Raw genomic sequence first — 22,665 nt, 5'->3', positions numbered from 1 at the left:
TCCCCCCACCCCCTTCACTCTCCCTCCCTACTCTTTCCCCTCTCTCCCCCCACCCCTCTCCCCCTCCCTCTCTCTTCCCCTCCCTCCCCATCCCCCCCTCCCCCACATCTCTCTCCCCATCCCCCTCTCTCACCCCCTACCCGGCTCTTCTTTCTCTCCCAAATCTGTCCCGTTTCCTCCTCCTCCTCTCCCCTCCCTCCCCTCTTCTCACACCCCCTCCCCCCACCTGTGTGTTTGGGGGGTGGTTAATGTGAGTGTGATGCCGCAGCCCCCCCCCCCCCCCCCCCCCATATTTCAAAAAATACCGGCTTCTCACCCATAGAAGCAGCCCCAGCCCCTGATGAACGTTCCATTGTGTGATGTCACAATGCCCAATGCTCAAAGACATTGTTGCCATAGAGGGAGTACAGAGAAGGCTCACCAGGCTGATTCCTGGGGGTATCTTATAGAAACTTACAAAATTCTTAAGGGGTTGGACAGGCTAGATGCAGGAAGATTGTTCCAGATGTTGGGGAAGTCCAGAACAAGGGGTCACAGTTTAAGGATAAGGGGTAAATCTTTTAGGACCGAGATGAGAAAAACATTTTTCACACAGAGAGTGGTGAATCTCTGGAATTCACTGGCACAGAAGGTAGTTGAGGCCAGTTCATTGGCTATATTTAAGAGGGAGTTAGATCTGGCCCTTGTGGCTAAAGGGATCAGGGGGTATGGAGAGAAGGCAGGTACAGGATACTGATTTGGATGATCAGCCATGATCATATTGAATGGTGGTGCAGGCTCGTAGGGCCGAATGGCCTACTCCTGCACTTAATTTCTATGTTTCCCTCTCCACACCCCTCTCCCTCTCCCACCCATCCCTCTCTCTCCCACCCCCCTTCCCTCTCTACCTCACCCCCTTCCCTCACTCCCCCCGCCCCCTTCCCCCATACCGCTCTGTCCCTCTTCCACCACTCCCTCCCCACTCTTCCACTTCTCTCCCCTTACCCCACCCCACCCCTCTCTTTTCCCCTCCCTTCCCCTCTCTCGCCCACCCCTTCCCCTACCCCTCTGTTCCTCTTCCACCACTCCCCCATCCCTCTTTCACCACTCCCGCTGCCCCTCTACCCCTCCCTCCCTCCCCACTCCTCTCCCCCTCTCCCTCTCCTCATCCCTCCCCCACCCCCCTTCCCTCTCTCCCCACCCCCCTTCCCTCTCTACCCCACCCCCTTCCCTCTCTCCCCCGCCCCCTTCCCCCTACTTCTCTGTCCCTCTTCCATCACTCCCCCTACCCCTCTCCTCCTCCCTCCCCACTCTTCCTCTTCTCTCCCCCCTTCCCCCTCCACTCTCCCCACTCCTTCCCCTCTCTCCCACCACCACTCTCCCCCTCCCTCCTTCCTCCCCTCCCTCCCCATCCCCCCCTCCCCCACGTCTCTCTCCCCATCCCCCTCTCTCACCTCCTACCCCGCTCTCCTTTCCCTCCCAAATCTGTCCCGTTTCCACCTCCTCCTCTCCTCTCCCCTCCCTCCCCTCTTCTCACCTCCCCTCCCACCACCTGTGTGTTTGGGGGGTGGTTAATGTGAGTGTGATGCCACAGCCACCCCCCCCCCCCCCCGCAAACGCCGTTAGGGAAACAGACCCAACGGGTCTGCACTTGGTCTAGTATATTACTAAAACTCTCATCTTGTTTGTTTCTATGTCTATGTGTGTGTGTCTGTCTGAAATGTTATCTTGAAATTACCCCAAAATGGTACACGATAGTGCAACTTTTTTGTGTGGTCTATCGCGTTTTGTTCAGATTAATGCTATATTTTACAAGTTATTGACATTTTTAATTTGGCAGGGGTATAGAGAGAGAGGATGGGGTAGGGGGGAGGGGGGGAGATGAGGAGGGAGAGTAGGGGAGGAGGGGGGATAGAGGGATAGGAGGGGGGAAGTGAGGGAGTTAGGGAGTGGGGGGGATAGAGGGAGAAGAGGGCAGTAGGGGAGGTGAAGAGGGAGAGTGTGGGAGTGGGATAGGGGGGAGGTGAGGAATGGGGGAGCAGGGGGATGGAGTGCAAGGGGGGGGGGTAGGGAGGGGAGAGAGGTTATGGAGGGAGGGAGGGGGTGACTGAGGGTAGGGGAAAGGAGAGAAAGGATGAGTGGGGGAGGGGAGGAGGAGAGGGGAAAGAAGAGGGAGGGTGAAGAGGAGGGGGAGGGGGAGGGTGTGCTGTGGGATGAGGGGGAATGGAGGAGGATAGGGATAGGAAGAGAGATGGTCAGGTAATGAAGGAGGGGAGGGGGAAGAGAGAGCAGGGGAGGGAGGGGGTGAGGAAGAATCAGAGGAGGGTTGGTGGAGGGTGAGTAGAGGGAGGACAATGGAAGAGGGGAATAGGGGATTGAAGAGGGAGAGTGAGATGCTTTCACATTAATCTTATTTTTTACAAGTTATTGCCATTTTAAACTTAAAAAATGTCAGCCGCTCGTGCACAGTTGGGGGCTATGGGTGACTGGTGGAATATTGCGTTGGGGGAACGGGGCCCAATGGGCTCACTTGGTCTAGTAAGTTGTAATCTTGTTGCCAACGGTTTATGTTTTGTATTTAGTGCTGACGAAAGGATTTATTTACTTTAAATATGCTGCACACGCTATCTCAGAGTCTTTGGACCGAGATATTTCAGAATAAATGAGTTGCACATTCCTTTTCTCTTTCCCAAAGATTAGCCTTGAGTTTCCAAAGAAAAGCCAGCAGTTTGGTATCGGGATGCAGAAGTAAACATGGGAAATTTAATGGATGAACATGTTTTAGATTAGCAGTGACACTGGTTCACCAACCCCAATCATTCCAAACAGACGATTGGATACAGGAGAGAGAAGTAAAGTTTTGCAATACATATCAGTGATTTGGATGAGAGAATCAGATGTAACATATCTAAATTTGCAGATGACACTGGGGTGCATTGAAGCGATTTGTGCTGAGAGTGAATGCAAAGAATTTATAACGTGATTTAAGCGAGCTGTATTTGTGGACCAATGCATACCAGGCACGGTTAAATATGGGATTTTTCTCTTTTATTCCAAAAGGAGAAAAACACATTATTTTCTGAATAATGAGAGCTTGAGACAAGATGCAACTAGATTCTGGTGTTCTTGTACAGCAGTTGCTCAATGCAAGCATTGGGGTTCAGCCATCAGTTAAAAAGGCAAATAATATGTTAGTCTTCATTACAAAAGGATTTGAGCACAGAAACACAGAGGTCTTTCTGCACCTATACAGGCCTTGGTAAGACACCAACTGCGGTAGAGTGTGTCGTCTTTCTCTCCTTTTCTGAAAAAAAGGAATACAACAAAAGTTTGCAAGACGTCCTTGGATGGGAGAGCTGTTGTACAAGGAGACATGGGTAGGTTAGATCTATGTTCACTGGAGCATAAAAGATCTTGTATAAATCCATACAATTCTTACAGGATTAAAAAGGCTAGATATATGGAAGATTTTCACAATAGCTGGAAAATCCAGAACCAGTGGCCACAGGATGAGGGATGTGCCATTTGTACATGATCAGGAGATTTTTTTTTCATCTTGAGGGCGAGGAACCTACAGTATTCTCTATCATAGCAGGCAGTGGAGGCCAAGTATTTAATTAAGTTGAAAAGAAGGTTGCTATATTTCTTAATGCTTCAGAGATGAAAGGAGAAATGAATGATAGCCATGTTTATCAGTCTGAAGAAGGGTCTCGACCAGAAACGTTGCACATTCCTTCTCTCCAGAGATGCTGCTTCACCGCTGAGTTACTCCAGCATTTTGTGTCTACCTTCGATTTAAACCAGCATCTGTAGTTCTTTCTTACACATAGCCATGTTTATGTTGGACTTCTGTGTCCCGAAGAGATTCTGAGCTCTACTATGAATGCTCCTCAATTTTAAGTGGTCACGGGCTAGGCAGCATCTGTGAGCATCTTTGAATTGTTTCCTTTGTACATTGCACTGATATTCTCTAGCTGAGACATAATTTAGAATAGCGTGTCTGTTTTGTGAATCTGGCCAACAACATTATCGCCTCTAAACTGGTTACCAAGCTCAGGGAACTGCGTCTTTATGTATCCCTCTGCAACTGGATCCTCAACTTCCTCATCAGCTGAACACAATCAGCATGAATAGGGAGCAACACTTCCTGCTCCATAACCATCAGCACTGGAGCACTTCAAGGCTGTGTGATCAGCTCCCCTGCTCTATTCACTCCATACCCATGACTGTGTAGCTGGACACAGTTCCAACTCCATTTTTTAAATTTGTCGACAACACCACCTGTGTTGGATGAATTACAGATGATGACGCGTCATAATATAGGAGTTAGATCGACTGACTGACCCAATAGGGCCAGAACAACAACCTTGCTCTCAAGAACATTGTTCTGAAGAAGGGTCTCGATCCAATTCCTTCTATCCAGAGATATTGCCTGTCCCACTGAGTTACTCCAACATTTTGTGTCGACCTCGCTTTCAACATTAGTAAAACCAAGGAATTGATTGTTGACTTTACTCCGAGGGGTTCAGAAACCTGTCTTCATCAACGGGACAATGGTGAAGAGAGTAAAAACCTTCAAATTCTTGGGCATGCATATCTCTAAACAACTGTCCTGCACATTGATGCAATCATAAAGAAAGCCCATCAGTGCCTCAGAAGATTGAGGGAATTCGTAATGTGGATGAAAACTTTCTTAAACTTCAGGAGTACAGTAGATACCATATTGACTGGTTGCATCACGGCCTAGTTTGGCAACTCGAACACGCAGGAATGACGAAGATTACAAAAAGTGGCGAACACTGCCCGGACAATCATAGGTACTGACCTCCCCATTATTGAAGTGATCTACAAGAGTCGCTGCCTCAAAAAGGCAGCTAGCATCATTAGAGACCCACACCACCCTGGCCATGCTTTGATTTCACTCATGCCATTGGGAAGAAGATATCAGAGCCCGAAAAGTGTAATGTCCAGGTTCAGGAGCAGCTTCTTCCCAACAACCATCAGGCTATTAAACACTACAACCTCCAACTGGCTCTGAACTGCGTAAACTTGGGAGCATTGTTTTTGTCTTTGCGCTATTATTTTTCTTTTTATATACCGAACAACCTTTTGTTGTTTAATATGGTGTTTACAGAGTACTATGTTTACATATCTGTTGTCTGCTGCAAGTAAGAATTTTATTGTTCTGTTTTGGGACCTTTGACAATAAAACACTCTTGACTTTAGACTCTTGGTGTTGGAGAAATGAAACAACATGGTCTGACGTTGGAACTGACTTAGAGCCTTGGTGCTGGGGATGTTGGCTAATGCTGATGCTGGGGGGATTCTGACATTAGTTCACTCATACTGCCAGTAGACTTTGAGGATATCGCATGAACCCTCTAGTACTTTAATGTGTTTGCTATTAGTAGCCCATGAATTGAGCACTCAGGAAAGAAAGGATGTTGGCTTGAGATCTTATTCTGCAAACATTCTCATTTCTTCAGAAGCACAAGAGAAGTGGCTCTGGAGATATACAACTGCTCAGGGTCTTGTCGTGAAGCTTTACTATGATCTGTGTATGTGTGATGACTTACTCAATGTCTTGCGCCATTTCCATCTGTTATCTGTTTGGTAGGATGCAGCACCTGGGCCTCCGGGTGCCTGCCTTCCCTTAAAGTGGACTGGAGTTTCCAATCCAAGAATCCCTATTGTTATTAGTTAATTAACACCCACATTACCTGGCAATTATCATTAAACCAGTCCTGGTGTTTTCCGATGAAGACACAGCATCTTGTCACAGGTACTTATTATGGTGGCCTGGAGGCCAGTCCAAATGCTCTGGGCACAACCGATCTTCTATAGATTGGGACCAAGTTGCCTGTGTTTTGTTGCCTAAGGAAACCTATTGTTATGGAGCCCATGAGATCTCAAAGCCGATTTTCCTTGCCACTCTTATTTTAGGGCCAAGTTGTTGAAGATATCGATGGATTAAATGCTGGTTTCCATTTCGTCATTGGAATCGGTCTTGGCAGAGCTGATGGAAACATCCTTGTGATCTCAGGCTTGGACAATGACATGACCTAATAGGTGCCAATGCTTGGATCAAGGCAATTGCCATAAGCTCTTTTGGTTTTCTCTCCAATGAAACGGGTGATGGTTTTGACAAGAATGTTCTCTAAGCATTTTTTCAGAAGGTAAACTCCGCAGGATCAAGCTCACCCTGCCCCGCTGTGCCTGCCACTCCCAGTTTTGCAGAGATTGCACCATTTCAGATTTTTGCATCGAAGGTATCCAAAGGGATCGGTCCATTTCCCACTCAGACATGGGCACCAATTCAATTCAAGATCTAAGTCATTAGCCTCATCTGAAGCTTCCTGTATTTGTGGTGATGAATGTACCATTTGAATGAAGTGAAAGATTGTGACACATTCATTATTATCCTGCAGGAGAAGTCACTCAGACCCCAAATTAGCTTATTTTTGATGCAACGTCTATCTCATGAAGACAGCTTTTCTCTTTTGGTTTGCCCTTCCAGAAGAAAGCCTAGTTCTTTGACTGGGCCACCTCTCCTGCCCATCGTGTATTACTCAGGTTGGCAACACCAGTGTCAAAGCATCTAAGTTAAGCTATGTGGAAATAGGCCCTTCAGCCTAACTTGCCCTCGATGACCAACATGCCCCATCATCCCACCCGCTTGCATTTGGCCCAAGATAGACACAAAACGCTGGAGTAACTCAACGGGTCAGGCAGCATTTCTGGAGACAAGGAATGATGACGTTTCAGGTCGAGACCCTTCTTCAGAACGAGGTTCTTGAGAGAAAGCTTGTTGTTCTGGCCCTATTGGGTCAGTCAGTCCATCTAACTCCTATATTCTCCTATATATGTTATCATCTGTAATTCATCCATCAAAGGTGGTGTTGTCGACGAATTTAAAGGTGGAGTTGGAACTGTGTCCAGCTACACAGTCATGGGTATAGAGTGAATAGAGCAGGGGGCTGAACACATAGCGTTGAGGTGCTCCAGTGCTGATGGCTATTGAGCAGGAAGTGTTGCTCCCTATTCGTACTGATTATGTTCTGTTGATGAGGAAGTTGAGGATCGAGTTGCAGAGGGATACACAGAGACCCAGAGCCCTGAGCTTGGTAACCAGTTTGGAATGGATAATGTTGTTGACCAGACTCGCAAAACAGACACGCTATTCTAAATCCTGTCTCAGCTAGAGATTATCGGTGCAGTGTACAAAGGAAACAACTCAAAGATGCTCACAGATGCTGCCGAACTCGTGACCACTTAAAATTGTGCAGCATTCATTGCAGAGCTGACAATCTCTTCAGGACACGGAAATCCAACATAAAAATGGCTATCATTCATTTCAGTACTCTGACCAGTCTGAAGAAGGGCCTCGAACCGAAATGTCACCCATTCCTTCTCTCCAGAGATGCTGCCTGTCCTGCTGCGTTACTCCAGCACATTGTGTCTATCTTTGGTTTAAACCAAGCACCTGCAGTTCCTTACTATGCATTTGACCCATATCCATTTAAACCTATCCAACCCATGTACCTGTCGAAATGTTTTTGAACAATTCCTGAACAGTGTTGGTGGAGCAATAACAAGGTCTAGTACCATTGTGGTTGCCGTTGAGGGTCCTGACATTCCAGGTTCTGACTTACATATTGATGAATGGACATCGCCTGTGCTTTTAATGTGGGATAACCATTTCACACTAGTTACCACACAACCTGGGCAAAACAAGGCCTTGATCCAATAATGAGACAGTTCAAGACAACAGAAAACCACACCGTGGTACAAGGACATTAACACACACATTGGTGGATACATATGATGACAAATGTCAATACAAAATCATGGAGATCGATGGGCTCCAGCACAGAGGCTGTTATCCAGACCTTTCTCCTCTCCATACTTCCATTGACCTCTGCCCATTCCATTTGCCCCCTAAACTACTGTGGCATACCTTCCAATCCATACATATCCTACCTTTAACATAGGTGTTTGACACTTCCATCTCTGCACCAGGCACTCCCTCCTCATTTTCCCCAGTGCTTTGTTCTACATGCTTCACCCCACATCAATCTCTGCTGCCACACTACGCCTCACACTATGCTCCACACCCCACCACCGCTACAGTCCAACCCCCAAGAACCTCTTGTTTCGCTTAGTTTAGTTTAGAGATGCAGCGCGGAAACAGGCCCTTCGGCCCACCGAGTCCGCACCGACCGGCGATCCCCACACATTAACACTATCCTACACACACTAGCGGCAATTTGCACTTTCACTGAGTCAATTAACCTACAAACCTGAACGTCTTTGGAGTGTGGGAGGAAACCGAAGATCTCGGAGAAAACCCACGCAGGTCACGGGGAGAATGTACAAACTCCACACAGGCAGCACCCGTAGTTGGAATCGAACCCGGGTCTCTGTCACTGCAAGCGCTGTAAGGCTGCAACTCTACCGCTGTGTAATCTTTTCCCTCTGCAATGGTGCTGAGCAGCAGGCTGGGTTTGGCCTTGGGCTTGGCCAGGACATCCTTAAACAGTAACGAAACAAAAACAGCATGAATGTGACTCCACCCCTCTCTTCAATCCATATTCCCAGTTCTGGGCTGGAACTGGCAGAAGCCTGGGAATGACACCTTGTCACATTCCTGCGGAGATTTTGAAATGTAAGGCAACTTCTAAAGTGGAACAATATAATGTTCTAAAAATGTCAGTTGAAAGTGAAACTATAATAAAGCAGGGCGAAAATATGCAGATGAAATTAAAAACAGAATATCTTTTCGATGCCAATCCTCCACCCATGGGATAGAACGTAATGGAACTCACAACTAAGCTGCTTATTTTATTTCCAACAGCATTTGAGCTCTGGTAGAACATTGTTTTTAAATGATCTCAGGAATGTTGGACTTGGTTGGTGATTATTAAGTGAAAATTTACATGTGTAAATTATTATTCCTGTTTTTTTGAAACGATTGACCATTTAACCCATCAATAAGGAATTGGGAGTTTTAGGCTGAAAGGGAAAGCAACCACTTTCCATCATTTGTGTACTTATGCAAATGTCAGAATTAAATGACTCATTTTTGCCATTAATCATTCTGTGTAATAGTTGCAAAGGAAGTTGTTACACTGGAGGAAGATAGGGAAAGTGGGGGATTATACCTTTTATCCTTCATTACATGCATTCACAGGAGGTCAGTAAGCGTCCAAAGACTGGCAGTAGATCTTTGGATTTGTTGAATGAAGTATGTGTTAGAAATGAGCTGTTAACTTGATTTAGTTTAGTTTAATTTAGAGATACAGCGCGGAAACAGGCCCTTCGGCCCACCGGACCTGCGCTGACCAACGATCCCCGCAAATTAACACTATGCTACACACACTTTTTAACATTTTGTTCACTGTGCCTTCACTGTGGCTTCATTGGTGCATATGACAAATGAATTTGATTTTGACTTTGACTTTTGGCTTTGACTTTGAAACCTTTACGTCTTTGGAGTGTGGGAGGAAACCGAAGATCTCGAAGAAAACCCACGCAGGTCACGAGGAGAACGTAAAGCTCTGTACAGCCAACACCTGTAGTCAGGATCGAACCCGCTGCAAGCTCTGTACGGCAGCAACTCTACCGCTGTGCCACCTTGTCGCCCAAGTGGCATACGATCGCTTGTTGCGTGCGACTTTAAGAGGGCATTGCTTGGGGAATTGGCAACGTACTTCAGAGGCTGCTCGGTCCCCTGATCTCCCCATTCTCCTCATGGAACTTTTTATAGAAACATAGAAACATAGAAAATAGGTGCAGGAGTAGGCCATTCGGCCCTTTGAGCCTGCACCGCCATTCAATATGATCATGGCTGATCATCCAACTCAATATCCTGTACCTGCCTTCTCTCTATACCCCCTGATCCCTTTAGCCACAAGGGCCACATCTAACTCCCTCTTAAATATTGCCAGTGAACTGGCCTCAATTACCTTCTGTGGCAGAGAGTTCCAGAGATTCCAAGGATTTCCCCTCTATCCTCAAACTGTGACCCCTTGTCCTGGACTTCCCCAACATCGGGAACAATCTTCCTGCATCTAGCCTGTCCAACCCCGTAAGAAATTTGTAAGTTTCTGTAACATCCCCCCTCAATCTCCTAAATTCTAGCGAGTACAAGCCGAGTCTATCCAGTCTTTCTTCATATGAAAGTCCTGACATCCCAGGAATCAGTCTGGTGAACCTTCTCTGCACTCCCTCCATGGCAAGTGCTTTGCTGCTGCCATGGGTATATTTCCTTCAAGGTCTGATGGCTTTTCCTTTGGGGAAAACTCGGCAAAGACACTTATTTTAATGCAGTTCTCCTTCGGAAAAGCACAGCTCTTATTTTACCCGAGCCCTATTTCAGATATTTTTTGGCCAACTTCACAATTTGAGCGAGCCACCCAAATGGATTCTATTACTAACTGTAATGATAGATTATCGCACTAAGTAAGGTGCAATCTAATTTTGAGGCAAAGGTATTTTTAAAGCTATTTTACAACTTGTTGGAAGAGCCAACTAGGTCAAATTAAAAGTAGATTAAAATCTGCAAACATCAGGTCAATGGGTGATTAAGGCTTGGCTATCATCTTGAAGTTCAGCGGGAGAAGATCTAAAGAATCTGACAAACAGGAGATATCTTCATATTGTCATAGGGACAATTGCTTTTTCAAATTCATTGCAGCTGCGTGTTTATTTTGGCCCCGGATAGAAAACCCTTTAACAGTGTAAATGTATGCAGATGGCCGAACTTTCAATATACTTGAATAAATTGATTCACCATGAACTAATAAATACATCCAAAGGTTCATTAACTTTTAATGTGCTTATATTTATATTGCCGTCCAAGATTTAAGAATATTAGGATTTGAAGGTTTTTAGTTAGTAATTTCGCCAGTAGATTACATTCCTGTTTCATTCCCTCCAAGTTCCTTTCACATTCCATTGAGTTACTTTATGACTAAGACTTAAATAAAAGGTTCCATCAGACATAGGACTATCAATTCTGCCGTGGAGCACGACATATTTTTGCAGTATTGGACTTTGAAAATTGATAGTGCTCAGTTTTTGGTTTGTGGAGGTTCGTGTTTCTGGTTCAAGTCCTCTGTGTGAAGGTGCTAGGATATGCAAATAGTCTGTTTATGCAGAAATTAAGGGCTGTTTCTTGCAATTTAAAAAAAAAGAATTGGCTTACCTCATTCATTATCATGGAACTTGAGGCACGGATTCGCTTACATGAAGTTCCATTTTAATATTTGACTCCTTATCACACTGAACACTCCTCAACCCCACAGCCACCATCCTAGACCATTCCAGTCTCACAGTAATTACCTTTTGCGTCCCACCATCTCGCCCCTGGCCCCATCCCATTTCCAACTCGCCCCTATAGAGTTGATGGCAGTCATTACACTCCCATTCTGCTACCCCCTCCCCACCCTCTCCCCAAGCAAAGTTGCTAATGGCTGCCTTGAGATGGCCTTAGTCCTTATGTTGTCTAAATTATTTCTAGGCATTAAATGTTTCCATGAATTCGATGCAGGTTTTCCAGTGCATTCTATTAAAACTCTCTCTCTATTAGCTGCTAGAAAATCTGATATGTATTTATTTTCTTTATTGTTACATATCTAAGATTTTTGGAGGCAATGCAAAGTCAAACATTTCATGTTTGTAGATTTTATAACATTGAACCAGTTAGCGCTGGAGACATTCCAGCAAATTAGACAATGGACAATAGGTGCAGGAGTAGGCCATTTGGCCCTTCGAGCCAGCACTGCCATTCACTGTGATCATCCACAATCAGTACCCCGTTCCTGGTATCTTATATTACCCTGGTAAAAAAGTAGTTCATTTAAAGTGGTTGCCTTTCAAGGAGTGTAGTTATTCGAAAATCTGCTAATGATAGTTGTGATGCACATGGGTGCGATAACCTAGGTTGTTTGAGATTAATTATTTTTTAGTTTAGTTTAGAGATACAGTGCGGAAACAGGCAGCCCACCGAGTCAACATCGATGAACGATCCCCGTACATTAACACTATCCTACACACACTGGGGACAATTTCCACTTATACCAATCAGATTTACCTACATACTTATACGTCTTTGGAATGTGGGAGGAAGCTGAAGATCTTGGAGAAAACCCACGTGGTCATGGGGAGAATGTACAAACTCCGTACAGACAGCATCCGCAGTCGGGATCAAAGCCTGGTCTCCAGCACTGCAAGTGCTGTAAGGCAGCAACTGTACCACTGCACCATCATACCGCCCTAAATATCTAGTCTTTCTTGACATTTTGTGTCATGTTGAATTGTGACACTTGGTGGTATCAGGATTGTTTTCCTTGGTCACTAAAGTTGTAACCTTTAAAAAGTGGAAACTGCTTCCAGGCAAAAAAAAAGGTTTGCATAGTGATATGAGACTGACACAATGCCATTAAAAACCATAGTCAACATGTTATAACAGTATTAAAATAATGAAATAGATTTTTTAAATGGTGTAAAATTTGAGTGATGATTGATGATATCTGCCATGGGGCTCAGTGAGTTCAGGTTTATACTTAACAAATGAGAATTGTAACATCTCATATTGAAATCTTTTTGTGGTCCTCTTCAAACACCACAACTATTCAATGGTTAAGATTGTACAGGAATTCGGTGGGTGGGGGGAGGACATATTGAGTGAAATTATGAATCTGAAGTGGTAAACACAGCCGGTTTTGGTGGTCCTCAGGCAATCCTTCCATTTCTTGCTGTTTGTCGCAGAATACTTAATTCCATATTGAATATCATCTCAAAGGTTCAAAGGTTGATTTATTGTCACATACACCTAGATGTAGTGAAATTCCTTTTGCCAATGCAGCACATAAAAAAAGAATACAAACATAACAATAATAAATAGCTTTAACATAAAAACATCCCCCCACAATGGTTCCCATTATGGGGGAAGGCACAAAGTCCAGTCCCATCCCCAATGTCCACCCATAGTCGGGCCTTTTGAGGCCTCCACAGTTGCCTCTACGGAGGCCCGATGTTCCAGGCCGTCCTCGCCGGGTGATGATGTTCCGGCGTCGGGAGAGTCCTCTCAGCGGCATGGGAACCCTGGAACGGCCGCCTCCCTACTTGAGACCGTGGCTTCCGGAGCCGACAAGGCCGCGCCGAATGGAGCTCAACTGGCGATCTCGTCGCGAGATCCCAGGCTCCCGATGTAAAGTTCAGCGCCGCCGCCCGCAGCTCCGCGATGTTTTTAACGCCGGTCCCAGCTCACCGGAGTTCCAGCGCGGCGACCCAGGCAAGGCACCGCCCGCCCCGCAATGGCGCTCCAGCGCTGCACCGCCGTCCTCACACCCGCAGCGCCGCCGCCGCCGATGCCGATGCCGAGGCTCCGGGCGGTCCCCTCGCTCCTCGGACCCGCAGCTCCGCAGCCGCCGCCGCCGATGCTCCGGGCGGTCCCCTCAGGAAATGCCGCTCCAGGCCCGCTGCTAGGCCGCGAGGACGGGTCGAAAGTGCAGCCCGGAGAAAAGCTGCATCTCCGACCAGGTAGGGACCCTGAAAATTAGTTTCCCCCTTCCCCCCCCCTCCCCACACATAAAAAAGCTAGAACTCCTTAAAAACAAAACACTAAACTAACTAAAAATAAGAAAAAAGAAATGAAAACCAGACAGCTGCAGGCTAGGCAGCCATACCCCCTACAGGTCGGCGAATGAATGAATGAATGAATCTCTTTATTGTCATTGCACATGGTACAACGAAATTTAAAAGTCAACCCCACGGTGCGATTCACAAGAGCAATTTTAAATATATAAGAAATGGTAAAAATATATACATATAAAAAAATAAAAAAATAAATAAAAAATTACAGATAAATAACAATAGCAGCTGAGGTAGAACCATTCAGTTGAATGTGAGTGTTATTTCTTATTTTGCATTGTTAAGTTCACGTATGGCTATGGGGTAGAAGCTGTCTCTGAGTCTGTTTGTGCGAGTTTTGAAAGACCTGTACCGTCTGCCAGAGGGCAGCAGGTGGAACAGGTTGTGTCCAGGGTGGGAAGGGTCCTTCAGGATGTTGGCTGCCCTGCCAAGGCAGCGAGAGCTGAAGATGTCCTTCAGGGAGGGCAGTGGGCAGCCAGTGATTTTTTGTGTGGTGTTGATGACCCTTTGAAGGGCTCTCCTGTCCGCTGCAGAGCAGCTGGCATACCATGTGGTTATACAGTACGCCAGCACACTCTCAATGGAGCAGCGGTAGAAGGACACCAGCAGCTTCTCCTCCAGGTTGTTTTTCCTGAGGATCCTCAGAAAGTAGAGTCGCTGCTGTGCCTTCTTGACTGCTGTGGTGGTGTTTGTAGTCCAGGGGAGATCCTCCGTAATTTGTGTGCCCAGGAATCTGAAGTCTGAGACCCTTTCCACACAGTCCCCATTGATGAATAGGGGTTTGGGGGCTGCACTGTTCTTACGGAAGCCTATGATAATTTCCTTTGTTTTTGTGGTGTTTAGGATGAGGTTGTTGTCTGAACACCACGCTGCCAGTCTTTGGACTTCCTCCCTGTAGGCTGTCTCATCTCCTCCTGAGATACGTCCAACCACAGTCGTGTCGTCCGCAAACTTGACGATGGTGTTGGTGGAGTGGGCGGGGGCACAATCGTGGGTGTAGAGGGCGTAGAGGAGGGGGCTCAACACACAGCCCTGTGGGGAGCCGGTGCTGAGTGTGATGGGGGTGGAGAGGTGATGGCCCAGTCTGACGGTCTGGGGACGGTTAGACAGAAAGTCCTTGATCCAGAGGCAGATGGGTTGGGAGAGTCCTAAATCCATGAGTTTGGTGACCAGTCTGCTGGGGATGATGGTATTGAAGGTGGAGCTAAAGTCAATGAAAAGCATCCTCACATAGCTCCCCTGGTGTTCGAGGTGGGTCAGTGCAGTGTGAAGAGCAGTGGCGACGGCATCCTCAGTGGACCTATTTGCTCTGTAGGCAAACTGGTGTGGATCGAAGGTGGGCGGGAGGCTGGCTTTGATGTGCTGCTGGACCAGCCTCTCGAAACACTTCATGATGACTGGTGTGAGAGCGACCGGTCGGTAGTCGTTAAGGCCGCTGATAACAGGCTTTTTTGGTAGTGGGATGATTGTGGCAGACTTCAGGCACGGTGGGATGATGGATTTGGATCCAGCACATCTTCATTACTGTCAAGTCTGCAACAAATCTGATGTGTCCTTTGGTTGGTTCCATGATGACAGTAATTTCTCCACAAGTTGTTGTTCCTATCTCACTCCCTCATATCTGGAAGACTGGTGGGCTACCTTGAGTCTGGTTTTGCCTATCTAACCAAATCTTTTGTGTGGCCGTTCGGGAAAATTTATTGTCATCTGTGTAGTTTTCTGGGTTGGAAACACAGTTTTCTTTATTACATTCAAGTGCAATCCAGAGAGAAAGGAGTGGATGCAGGATCAACAGTGTACTTCAAGAGTCTTGGCCGTTCACTTGTATATTTACAGCCTGTATGCTTTTGGATTTCATTACTTGTAGGTGTAATTGTGCCCTTTTTTAGAACACACACACACAAATGCGCTCATGATTGTGTATTTTCAGCAGCTCCCTTCAAGCCACTAATGTCCCCTTCTCCTTTAATTTAATATATTTTTGTTTCTTTGTTTTTTTTCATTCTTTCTAAGAAACCTATTTTTAAGGTTGCTTAAAATTTAAAATACACGGTTGGAGACTGACTTCTTTCAAATATGAGCTGCATTTGGTAACTGAAGATAAAGGAATCCTGTCTTGAGGCAAAAGTAATGAAATGTTGACATTGATTGAGTCCTCTTCCATTTTCACTCGACATAACGGGAAAATCTTTGCAAAAGAATGTTTTGAAGTTGAGTATAGAGAGCAGTTAAAATTCTTCAAAATATATAGTGACTACCAAATTCCCTTACTTCAATGCAGAAACTGGCCTGTTACTAATTTGGTAGAGGATAATGCTGGTTTTCATGCGCTATTCCATAAAAAACAATACTTTTTACCCCAAGAGCACACCTGAAGGATTAGTCAATGAAGTCAATCAACAGTAACATTCCAGCTTAAAATCCCATCTGCTGCAATTGCATTTGACATGTTCAATTGCACATGTGAGTGGAGAGTAAAAATGAGACACTTTTCTCAATCTGGTTACTTGTACCTGGATTTTAAACCATTTCATCATCCTTGTTAGATGCACACCTTCTAGAAATCTGCAGGATATCATTTGGTTTGGGTACTTTTAATCTGCTTTTATAATTTTGTTTTGCATTGTGCAGTGCTTTGTTTAAAACATTGCAACAGTATCTAAACTTCAAAAGTACATAGTTGGCTGTGAAGCATTTTGGGATGTTCTGAAAATGGTGTGGGGGTGCTGTAGATAGGCCAATGTCCTTAATAGAGTCAGACCCATAGAGCAATACAGCACGGAAAAACATCCTTCGGCCATGGGTGACCAAATTGGCTTTCTGGGCTAGTCCAAATTTGCCCATATCCCTCTAAGCCCTTCCCATCCATACATCTGACCAAATGTATTTTAAAAGTTGTAATTGTGTCTTTTTCTGGTCGCTCAGTTCAGATATGGATTGCCCTCCAAGTGAAAACATTACGCCCGAGGTCGCACTTAAATCTCTCCCCAATCACCTTCAGACTTTGCCTTCCAGTTTTAGAATCCTCTACATTGGGAGAAAAACAATGAACATTAACTATATCCATTCCCTTCTTTATCATGTATACCTCAAAATGATCACCCCACAACCTCCTACGCTCCAAAGAAAATAGTCCCAGCCTATCCATCCTCTCTGTGGGTCAAATCTCCCAAGTCCAGGTAACATCCTGATGCATCTCATCTGCACCCTTTCCAACTTAATGATATCCTTCCTAGAGCTGGGCAACCAGAAGTGCGCACACTACTCCAAGTGTGGACTCATCGGAAAATAGGAAATAATAACAGCTGACTTAAAAATGTCTAATTGCAACGATTCAGTAGTTACAATAACAATTTCATCTTGTGATTCTTATCACATATTCTTGCCGTTATACTGCTTCAAAACTATAAATGTAATATAGGCCGTTGTTTGAGTATTTGGAAGGGCATATAACTGTTGCTGCTAAATTCCACATTTCTTGACAATTAATTTCACATATGATTTTAGGCGGTCTTCCTGTGTGTTAGGCATTTCGTTGTGCATATCCCCAGGAGCCCCTCTGTGGACAACTCCATCAAACTTCTCATCTCTCAGAATGTGTATTATGTTGCATCAGGGTTAAACTTTCTTTTTGCCCTCTTGTCACCACCATCCCCCCCCTCCCCCCCCCTCACCTGAATCCATCTATCACTTGCCAAGCTTGCCCCCCCCCCCCCACTCCACTCCAACCATCTGAAGAAAGGTCCGAACCCATGCCACTTGCTGCCCTGCTGAGTTCACAAGTTCACATGATATAGGACTAGAACTAGGCCATTCAGTCCATCGAGTTTACCCCGCCATTCAATCATGGCTGATCTTTGCCTCCTAATCCCATTTTCCTGCCTTCTCCCCATAACCCTTCACACCCGTTCTAATCAAGAATTTGTCTATCTCTGCCTTAAAAATGTCCACTGACTAGGCCTCCACAGCCCTCTGGGGCAATGTTCCACAGATTAACTACCCTCTGACCAAAGAAGTTCCTCCTCACCTTTTTAAAAGAGCGCCCTTTAATTCTGAGTTAATTCTGAGTTCCTCCATTGCTTTTTTGGTTATACACTATTTAATTTAAATCTTATTTACAGCTTTAGTTATTCTATTAACTAGGCTAATGGTTTCAGCCCAGTTCATTTGAAGCATATCCTAATGGAACAGTTCCTGATTTTCCCAGTACAGACATCAGTCCCTCAAGAAATTAAACCTGCTTTGCCCACACCATTCTTTGTAACATGCATAGAATTCTCTGATCTTTTTACTAGCAGCTTGATGGAATCATTTTTATGATGTAACAGCATAACTTTAGTCTGCATCCTGTTTAGTGGGTGTCAATTAATTGTGCATTGTGATCCCAAATCTAGTGCTTGTTTTCCAGACTTTCCCATATTTGTTCCCTGTAATGTATTACCTTGAGTGTTTTGGCAGTCTAGAACTAGGTTTAGATGCCAGTCGTGGTGCTTGCTGTGAACATTCTCACTGATGGAATATGTTGAGCTGTTGCCCAATAACAGGCTAAATTAGTGTTCCTGGAAATCTGGTGGAACCATTTACTGCTATGTTAAACCTATTGTTAAAAACACACATGCACACAGGGTGCAAATACTGCTCAGAGTGCCCTTCAGGCCAAGATTTCAGTATTCCTCCTGGTGGCAAGCAGATGGCAAAATTACATGCTGCTCGAATAGTTTCCACTATAATGTTTTTAGTTTGTTTTTCCATTGACTGGTTTGTTCTGGTCACTTGGGGGTGTGCACAAATCTGACAACGTCACACAAATACTTTTTTAAGTTACTCCCAGAACATCAAATGTCATGCAACATTGCAACTTACAGTAGAAAACAATGGAAACAAATTATAAAATAATAGAAATGGAAAGATAAGACCTTGTGACATAGGAACAGAATTAGGCCATTCAGCCCATTGAGTCTAGTCTGCCATTCAATCATGGCTGATCTATTTTTCCCTCTCATTCCCATTCTCCTGCATTTTCCCCATACACGTTGACACCCTTCCTAATCAAGAACCCGTCAATCTCTGCCTTGAAAATACCCAAATGTCTTGGCCTCCACAACTATCTGTGGCAATGAATTTCGCAGATTCACTAACCTTGCTAAAAAAAAATCCATATTGAATGTGTTCGTTTATTCTGAGGCTTATTCTGGTTCTAAACTCTTTCATATTGGAAACGTCTTTTCCATGTCCACTCTACCTAGGCATTTCATTATTTGGTAGGTTTCAATGAGAACCCCCTCATCCAAGTACAGGCCCAGAGCTTTCAAACATTCCTTTAATTCTCATAAACCTATCTACATATTAATTTTGAGCCATAGAACATCCATATCAACTGTTTTGCCCACCTCTACTAATCCCTTTGCCCACATTAGTACTAATCCTATTTTTTGCCTATTTAAGTGCTGACCTAAATGCTTCTTGAATGTCATATCGATTGATTGAAAGATTCTGCACAGAAACAGACCCTTTGTCCTACCAAGTCTGCGCCGAACACAGTGGGTGAACTTGCGTACAAACTCTGCAAAGACTCCACACAGATAACAGTCATTTTCAATAGATAGCAGAAATCCTCTCTGAATTTGAGGGAATATTGGCAGGACCAATGGAGAAAGATAGGGGAACACATTGATAACACAAGTAATATTCCCTGGACTTGATTGCAGCATGAGATCATGTCATGATCCCATCAGGACAACCAAGGTTAGCCACCGCTTCATATTTTTCTCATTCACTACACAATGTTGTGCCCTTATCTTTAGTTTAAGCAGAATTATAAAACCAGAAATGTCTGTTAAAACTCAGGAGCCATGGAATGAAATTGAGTTCACATTTCAGGTGGAAGACTCTTTGTCAGATTCGCCAGTCTGACAAAGGTTTTCAACATGAAATGTTAAATCTGTTTCTCTTTTCACAAATGCTGCCAGGCTTGCTGAGTGTTTCCAGGTTTATCTGCTTTTGTTTTAGTTTACCAGAATTTGCAGTTTAAAACATTTTTTCATTTTGTTGCAGAGTGATTGAAATTTCCTCGTCCCAATTCCCAGGCTTTTTCTAATAATCAAACTTTTCACTGCACTTACTCTAAAAACAATTAAAACTGCAAAATCTCACGGTGACCTCATTGCTACATCTCCTGCTTGCCATCGCTTTCTATCATATTGCCTTCAGTTACCTGTTACATTTTAAAAACTGTTTGATTGAGCACTGTTGGATCACTTCTCATATAGTACAGCAGCTACGTAATTATGTGATGAAGTAAATGAAACTAGCAGGAACACGTGATTCAATGCAGATGATGATACTATTACACGGAACTATTACACAATGTTACTGAAAGAAACATTCACATTGCCAGGTTGAAGGGTGTGCACTGAAAGACACGTACCCTGATTTCTTCCTTTTTATCTCCATCATTCACACATTCAACACAATAATCTTGTGGGCTATGCTTTGGTATTGATCTGCTGCTCCTTAACCTTGGTCCTTGTATTCTTCCCTGAGGTCCTTCTAAGAACCAAATCCTCATAGGTACATAGGAGGGCGGCACAGTGGTGCAGCGGTAGAGTTGCTGCCTAACAGCGGCAGAGACCCGGGTTTGATCCTGACTACGGATGTTGTCTGTACGGAGTTTGTACATTCTCCTTGTGACCACGTGGGTTTTCTTTGGGTGCTCCGGTTTCCTCCCACATTCCAAAGACGTGCAGGTCTGTAAATTGCTCCTAGTTGGGTAGGGAGTGGATGCAAACCTGGGATAACTTAGAACTGGTGTACAGGTAATTGTTGGTCAGTGCAGACTCAGTGAGCCTGTTTCCAAGCTGTATCTGTAGAGTAAACTAAACTAAAAGACACTGAGAATTTCCAACTTGGAAATAACCAACCTCTCAGATGTAGATCAAGGATGCGCAATGGGTGATACACCAAACATGTGAACACTAGCATGCCCAGCCAACAGGAGAGATGTTTTACAGAAGATTCATTCAGTTCTTGCTATGCTGTTTACAAAGAGGCAGAGTTTAGGACTCCATCACTTCAGAGCTAGATGCTTTCCATGTGCAACATTTACCTTCCACATTACGCTGCCTGCTAAGAAGTTTGCACAATAGAGTGTGTACAGGAGCAGAAGTGCACAGCCACCTTTGCCTTACATGAATCTGAGGCAGAAGGCCATGTGTTAGGAACAGAATTAGGCCATTTGGCCCATCAAGTCTACTTCGCCATGCACTCATGGCTGACCTATCTCTCCCTCATAACCCCATTCTCGTGCCTTCTCCCATAATCCCTGACATCCGTACTAATCAAGAACCTATCTACCTCTGCCTTAAAATATCCATTGACTCTGCCTCCACCCCCTGATATGGCAACAAATTCCACAGATTCACCACTCTCTGACTAAAGAAATTCCTCATCATCTCCTTCTTAAAGGAACGTACTTTAATTCTGAGTTGCATTTGTAATAGTAACTCTCGTGCTTGCTTGTACAAGAATATCAAGTATTGTGTTCAGTTATATGGGAATACACTGATAGCTGATCAATGTCTGTCTCCCGATCATGATTCTCTTAGAGCCTGAGACACAGCCTGGTGCCAGGCAGTTAAGAAGTAGGAATTAAACATATTTCGTAACTCTTGGCATGTCAGAATGTCTAGATCCATAAGACGTAGTCTCTGTTGTTGTCTGCCCTTAGGTATAGCACTGCTTGAGCATTGCAGCACTGGTAGAAACTGTATTTTTACAATCTGCAACTGAGCCAGGTATCCTAAAGCTTGCCAAACATTTGCATTTCAAATGTTCCTGATAGTCTCAGCCGCCTTCATCTTCCATTCTGCAGCCAGTGGAGGAGCATTTGGAAGGGACACACGAGTAGGCAAGTGAGCACTTCTATGAATTTGTTCAGCAAATGGAAAATGGAAAAAAAAAACGATAGTATTCCCGTACTTGCAGTATAATTTTATTTGAGTGTGGGAAAACGTTGAAGGCTGTTGATTAAAATACAGGGTGGCATGGTGACGCAGTGGTAGAGTTGCTGCCTTACGGTGCCTGAGACCCAGGTTCCATCCTGACTACATGATGTGTCTGTACAGAGTTTGTACGTTCTCTCCGTAACCACATGGTTTTTCCCCAGGTGCTCCGGTTTCCTCCCTCATTCCAAAAACCAACAGGTCTGTAGGTTAATTGGCCTCGGTAAAATTTGTAAATTATCCCTAGTGTATAGGGTAGTGCTAGTGTATGGGGATCGCCGGTCAACACACACTTGGTGGGCCGAAGGGCCTGTTTCCACGATGTATCTCAAAACTAAACTAATGTGATAATAGAGTCATAGATTCACACACTGTGGATACAGGCCCCTCGATCCAACTTGCCCACACCGGCTAACATGTAGAAAAGTCTAGGCTTATATTCACTGGAGTTTAGAAGGATGAGGGGTGATCTTATAGAAACATATAAAATTATAAAAGGACTGGACAAGCTAGATGCAGGAAAAATGTTCCCAATGTTGGGCGAGTCCAGAACCAGGTGCCACAGTCTTAGAATAAAAGGGAGGCCATTTAAGACTGTGAGAAAAAACTTTTCACCCACAGAGTTGTGAATTTGTAGAATTCCCTGCCACAGAGGGCAGTGGAGGCCAAATCACTGGATGGATTTAAGAGAGTTAGATAGAGCTCTAGGGGCTAGTGGAATCAAGGGATATGGGGAGAGGGCAGGCACGGGTTATTGATTGGGGACGATCAGCCATGATCACAATGAATGGCGGTGCTGGCTCGAAGGGCCGAATGGCCTCCTCCAGCACCTATTTTCTATGTTTCTATGTTTCTATGTCCCAGCTACACTCGTCTCACCTGCTTGCGATTGACCCATATCCCTCCAAACCTGTCCTGTCCATGATCAGAATTTTAAAATCATATTGAGATCCTGCTCTTCTGCAAAGTGCAATTTGTTCAGCAAGAATGCTTCCGCAAGAACACATCACTGACCTGTTGCTGACGAATC

The sequence above is a fragment of the Amblyraja radiata genome, chromosome 14 (genome assembly GCF_010909765.2).
Source record: "Amblyraja radiata isolate CabotCenter1 chromosome 14, sAmbRad1.1.pri, whole genome shotgun sequence".
NCBI classification, from domain to species: domain Eukaryota; kingdom Metazoa; phylum Chordata; class Chondrichthyes; order Rajiformes; family Rajidae; genus Amblyraja; species Amblyraja radiata.
This window is presented reverse-complemented; position numbering follows the sequence as displayed.